Source organism: Salvelinus sp. IW2-2015, linkage group LG28 (genome assembly GCF_002910315.2).
Source record: "Salvelinus sp. IW2-2015 linkage group LG28, ASM291031v2, whole genome shotgun sequence".
In the NCBI taxonomy this organism is placed as follows: Eukaryota; Metazoa; Chordata; class Actinopteri; order Salmoniformes; family Salmonidae; genus Salvelinus; species Salvelinus sp. IW2-2015.
The window spans coordinates 5489673-5496860 of NC_036868.1; positions in this window are offsets into that span (position 1 = coordinate 5489673).

Below are 7188 nucleotides of genomic sequence, written 5' to 3' on the forward strand. Positions count from 1 at the left end.
AGCCCTAAAAAATAAATATCACTGTTATTCACATACAACAACAAAAAAGTATTTGCATGTTCATAGCAAACCAGGCTGAAAGGGAGCATTTGTATGCCTAAATTGGAAATAGTGTTCGAGCGCCTACTTTTGCGATGAATATGCTATTGTTTTCCCTGCTTTCTTTACTATGCCTAATCTACTTGTCTGATTGAATTCATTCACCTATGAATTCACCCCATTCACCCATCATATGTGTGGAAATTGTTGACTGTATACTGTACATGTACTCATTCTTCTCTATGCTCTTCTGTTATTATTAAAGTAACAAGAATTGAAAGAAAAATATAAACAGGCCATATGAGAATGTCTGTGTGTTTCTACGTAGGCCTAAATGAGAGTGAATATACATGAGCAAATATGTTTTTATTTGATTAGGATCCCCATTAGCTGCTACTCTTCCTGAATATGTTAGTCTGTGTGATGTTGAGGTATTGACTCACTTGAGGGACCTGTTCAAGGGGGAMATCGTCTGAGACCTCCCACAGAAATGGCAGCAGCAGCCCAGTCAAGTGAAGCAGGGAAAGTGGGTCAGTGAAAACCCACAGAAAGCAGCACAGTACAGCTCCACAGGAACACACTGACACCACAGCCCTTTTTTTTTTTTACAGGGAAGGGAAAATACTGCTCCAACACAGCGTTTGCAAGCCTATTACCTTCATAGTGCACTACCCATAGGGCTCTGGTCAAAAGTAGTGGACTATCTAGAGAGCAATTTGGGACTCGCTTGCAATCAGCACACCTTGTAATAAGGACACTTGTCAAACCAACATGCTTTCAATTTCAGGGTTGAGTAAATAACAATATGACAATTGATTTGTTTACTAGTAGGATGGCTTCAAGTGACCCAATATGCAGTGTATGAAAGTGACTGTATTCCCAAATGTGTCTTGAAGACTGACCCGTTCCAGTTAGCCATTTCATAGTCTTCGATGACAGTAGAATTTWAAAAAATTATACTGTATTTGCAATCCAAGTTCGTGCATAATTTTTTTCATTGGATAAAGATAAGCAACCAAAGGCCTCTTCTCAAGCAGCTGGTAGCAAGGTAAAGACCTTGTGGATGGAGGTATATAAGAAGGAATCACAATWAATTTTCTCAAATCGCAATGCATTGGTGAAGCTATGAGAGTACAGACAGCATAGAATTAGATATAAAATGGTAATGTATAGGATGTCTATGACCGGCATTCCAATAACAAAGCCAGATCGTAACGTAAATGATGGTTGTGTCTGAAGCATGCATTCTCTGTACAGGCCAGTGTGTTGGCCTGTGAGAAGGTGATTCTCAAGGGTTTTGCAATCACATCTACATACACATGAAGTACACGTCAATGTCAAGTGTACTTCACAGTGTTTTGCAAGTCTGTGTGGCAATGTGCCCTGGATAATTCCACCWATAAAAAAACAGACATTGATCGTTTTTGTGCCACAATTGTTTGTGTTATATGCACTATATATTAGAGAATAGCTCATTATACAATTGCTACACACAGACATCAGCAAACTAATCAGTACTTTTGATAGTGGAAAGAGAAATTGTTGCAATTAAAGGTACTTTTCACACAATTAGTTGATTCCAGAATATACCATGTCAGGTGAGAGCACACAGAACGGAAACAGGGGTGTTGCTTACTCAGCAGTCAGCACTAACCATGTAACAAACTAATTACACCATGTTCACATCCCAAATGGCACCCTATTCCCTATATAGTGCCCTTCATTTGAACAGAGCTCTATGGGCCATAGTCAAAATAAGTACCCTACATACGGAATAGACTTAACCCATGACAAATTATAATCTTCACCCTTTGTCGACTACAGTCTGTGGACATCATCACTTGAATCTTGACCCAGCAGCTACTTCTCCACCATCTAGACACCTTTTATCACCCCACTTAAAGCACCTGTGTGACAGGGACCCAGGCAGGCAGTGGTCTCAAATGGAACCTTACACTCTATACAGTGGACGACTTTTGAACAGGGCTCATAAGGCTGTGAGACGAGTGACACTGATTGTGTTTCTCCTAATTGAACCTCCCCTGACCTTGGCAGAGGTAAATCATTAGTTTCCCGTTGTAATCATCACACGGCCGCAATTATACCCCATTGGACCTTCATTTGCATTTAGACATAGCTGCTCAGGCCATGACAAAAATGTTAAAATACATTTTGACAACGTCAGAGAACTGAGGTACGGACACAGAGACTGATTTCCAAGCTAATGGGATTGCATGATTGGAGCATAGTTATACATATGGTACAGATGTGCAAATATAGCTGATACATCTTTTGTGTGCAAACCTTCCAAAAAAGTATATCTTATAATAACACTAATTCAAGAATATTCAAACATAGAGAGAGCAATTGAACGTCTATTCTTAATTCGAGTACTTACACTACTTGAAATGCAGCCCACAACAGAGGGGGGGAAAGATAATCAGGGAATTACTTGCATCATTAGTAATTCATTACTTTGGTAATAACATGTCCTTTCTTACTGGCAGCTGCCTTACTGAACTAACAAGGGGTTGCCTAGCAATCAGCGTTACACACTGGGTGACATCATTCATGGCTGAATCAATCCCAATCTCTTTAATTAAAATGACCAAGCTGACCATGTAGCATAATTTCCATAAATGTGACCCTCAAGTTAAGTCAGAAAACATGTCTCTCTCTTCTCTTCCCTGGTATGCTTACCAAGCACAGGGCTAGAGGTGGTAGGTGAGATGCATCCCAGTCAGATTAGTATGGTGAAAATGTCAAATATTTTGCTGCAAAATCAAATCCAATTTTACGTGGATCATTGCTGAGACATTATTTTTACCACAGGGTAGCTCCAATAGGAATGATTTACTTTCCTTTGAAACACACAAGCCAAGAACAGAGAAAGCACCCAGAAGTAGGGCATGTTATGGTTACAATACTGATGCCAGCAGATTTAATATTCTATTCATCTTAATTTGATTGCTGTAGGTGCAGGTTTGAAATAAGGTTGTGGTGTGTAATAGTATTCTTAATCTAAAGTAATTTACCGGCGGTTTCTCAGACAGAGATTAAGTTTGGTCCTGGACTTAAAAAGCAAGCGCAATGGAGAATCTCTCCAGGGTTACATGAAGGGTTCTCACACAAGACAAAGAGAGCCAGCCAGAGTCAGTCATACATGATATCCTATATTAATTCCTATGATCCACCACACAAATCCCAGCCTGCATGTCTGAACCAAACTCGGATCTTTAAATCCATTAAGGATCCAAATGAATCATTTAGGTGTGTCGAGACCTGGGCTAAGTTGTTCTGGCACACAGTAAAATGTGGCTATGAAATGGCAGCCTATTCCCTTTATAGTCCACTATACTTCTGACAAGGGCACATAGGGCTCTGGTCAAAAGTTGTGCAATATAAAGGAACTAGGGAGCCATTTGGGACGCATCTGTGCTCTTTCTCCGCGCCTGCCTCAGATGAATGATTTATTCAACGACAGGTTGTTGCTGTATTGCCAGATGGATCTCTTGTGTCTCGCAGTTCCACAGATGTGTACACATGTTTAATGGTTGTTTGTGGATGCCTGTCAAGGAAAACAAACTCTTGACGAGGTGACGTCCCCCGTCTGTTCACCCCTCCTAGCGTGAACCGTAAATCAGAGCCTGGGTTTAACAGCGTCTGCATCCCAAATGGCACTCCGTTCCCAATATAGTGCACTACTTTTGACCAGAGCCTTATGGGCCTGTATTAGTGCAAAGGGAATATGGTTCCATTTGGGATGCAGACGACTTATACACACTTCTCTCCCTAAGAGCTCTGACAGGAATATGCTATAGACACTCAGTGAGGGTACAGTACGGCTCACTGTTGCTGAAAGCAAGAATGTGTTTGTTTGTAACTGGAATGACTATCTGAATTGGTCAACTCAAGTTAACATTTTTATGAAACAAACTTCTTTGAAGGTTGTTAGCTATTTACATATTACATTTATGCATTTATGCTAGTCATTTTCCTCTAGTGTCCAACTAATTAATTAAGTCCCAAGTTATTAAGTCATAAGTCTTATGGAGTTTTTAGATAGAGGTGTTGCACTCCGTTTTCTCTGGCCTCCCATTCGCTGAACCATTCTGTACCTTTTATAAGCGCCTCGGCCCTGGAATGCAGGCCATGTTAACGGAACTAAATGATCAAAGCACATATTCCGAGAGAAAAAAGGTTTACAGTATAGTCCCTCTGGGTGTGTCTGTGGCCTGGCCACAGGCTACATGTGATGTGTCTGCAGTAGTGTAGTGGTAGTTAGTGCAGGATAGTTACAGGATAGTGATGGGTGATGCATCCTTAAAGGACCCGAGGATGGACTTTTGGATCATGCATGAAACCAGATCACATGATCTTCTGACGGTTCTGTCTCAATGTCAGCAGAGGTAGAAGCAGCTGTCTTCCCATCTCAGGGAGGTATGACACAACAATTAACAGGGACTGTATGTATCAAGCGTCTGAGAGTAGGAGTGCTGATCTAGGATCAGTTTAGCCTTTTAGACCATAATTAACAAGATTACATGGGCAGGGGGGACCTGTCCTAGATCAGCGCTCCTACTGTGAGACGCTTGATACATACAACCCTAGATCAAGACACCAATTTAAGAACGAATGTGCCGAAAACAAAATGCACCTTGAAGTGTTACAAATCAGAAGAGTTTCATTTGTACCCATTGTGTGATCTGTGTTTCAGTGTGGACTTGAAGGATGACTCACAATGCCTAGGGGGTTGGAGTAGGCTGTGAGGTGGTGAAGGGCCACGCGGGCTGGTGTGGGCTTCCAGCCTTAGGGAAGCGCTACAGCAAGGTCTGGTAGGCCTGGATGGACAGGATGTAGAGGCGGCAGGGAGTCAGCGCCGTCATGTTGGCTGAGTGCTTAGCGTCCGTCACCAGGTCCAACTCTGAGAGTGCAGAGTCAGAACAAACAAAAAGACAAGGGTCTGTATTCACAAAGAATCTCAGAGTAGCTGTGCTGATCTAGGACCAGCTCCTCCCTGTCCATACAATCTTATTTATTACGATCTAAAATATAAAACTGATCCTAGATCAGCACTCCTATTCTCAGGCTCTTTACAAATACGGGTCCAGGTCAGGAGGGTCTGAGTTCTCAGCAGGGTATAAAACAAGTTATAATTCAGTATGATACTGTAGATTTCAAGTAGTAACTAATGATGGATTAAACTATGCATTGGTATGGAGCAAGCTAAATATAAGTGTTCATTTTAGGATGGCATGTCCTACTTCGTTCTTCAGTCTTTTCAATAAATGTAAATATGGTTGTACAAAAGAATGTAGTTGTACCCCAAAATGTTTTGGTTTTACTTTAATTTTTATGTTTTTTTGCAGCTACATGTAATTACCATACCATACCCGTACATTGTGTTGTTCACATAAACACATCAAACAACAACCATATTACTATAATGTAGGCGTTAAATCTCAAAATCCCTTCATCAATTTGCATGACAATCCTGGGATATTTCAGCATCTGTTGGTTGCGTTCAGCTCAGCTCCCTTGATAACCAACATAAAATGACTGTTGCATAATATAACAGACAAGTGCATTTTGACCATGATGGAACTACTTGCGTCATCAGTAACGATCCCATTCATCTAATCATTAAAACAAACAACTAATTACACACCTATTATAGCATGAGTATAGACATGTATTATTTTTTTTATTTTTTTTCACCTTTATTTAACCAGGTAGGCCAGTTGAGAACAAGTTCTCATTTACAACTGCGACCTGGCCAAGATAAAGAAAAGCAGTGTGAAACAAACAAAAACACAGAGTTACACATGAGATAAACAAACGTACGTCAATAACACAATAGAAAAATCTATATACAGTGTGTGCAAATGTAGTAAGATTAGGGAAGTAAGGCAATAAATAGGCCGTAGTGGCGAAATAATTACAATTTCGCAAATTAACACTGGAGTGATAGATGTGCAGAAGATGAATGTAGGTAGAGATACTCTTAATGATCGGCTATGAAAAGCCAACTGACATTTACTCCTGAGGTGCTGACTTGTTGCACCCTCGACAACTACTGTGATTATTATTATTTGACCATGCCGGTCATATTTGAACATCTTGGCCATGTTCTGTTACAATCTCCACCCGGCACAGCCAGAAGAGGACTGGCCACCCCTCATAGCCTGGTTCCTCTCTAGGTTTCTTCCTAGGTTTTGGCCTTTCTAGGGAGTTTTTCCTAGCCACCGTGCTTCTACACCTGCATTGCTTGCTGTTTGGGGTTTTAGGCTGGGTTTCTGTACAGCACTTTGMGATATCAGCGGATGTAAGAAGGGATATATAAATCAATTGGATTTTATTTKATTTGATGAATGTGCAGGTAGAGATACTGGGGTGCAAAGAAGATAAATAAATAAAAAATATAAATAAAATAAATAACAATATGGGGATGAGGTAGTTGGATGGGCTATTTACAGATGGGCTATGTACATGTGCAATGATCTGTAAGCTGCTCTGATAGCTGATGCTTAAAGTTAGTGAGGGAGATATGAGTCTCCAGCTTCAGTGATTTTTGCAATTCGTTCCAGTCATTGGCAGCAGAAAACTGGAAGGAAAGGCAGCCAAAGGAGGAATTGGCTTTTGGGGTGACCAGTGAAATATACCTGCTGGAGCATGTGCTACAGGTGGGTGTTGCTATGGTGACCAGTGAGCTGAGATAAGGCGGTGCTTTACCTAGAAAGGACTTATAGATGACCTCGAGCCAGTGGGTTTGGCGACGAATAAGAAGCGAGGGCCAGCCAACGAGAGCATACAGGTCGCAGTGGTGGGTAGTATATGGGGCTATGGTGACAAAACGGATGGCATTGTGATAAACTGCATCCAGTTTGCTGAGTAGAGTGTTGGAGGCTATTTAGAAAAATGACATCGCCGTCAAGGATTGGTAGGATAGTCAGTTTTACGAGGATATGTTTGGCAGCATGAGTGAAGGATGATTTATTGCGAAATAGGAAGCAGATTCTAGATTTCATTTTAGATTGGAGATGCTTAAGATGAGTCTGGAAGGAGAGTTTACAGTCTAACCAGACACCTAGGTATTTGTAGTTGTCCACATATTCTAAGTCAGAACTGTCTTAGTAGTGATGCTAGKCG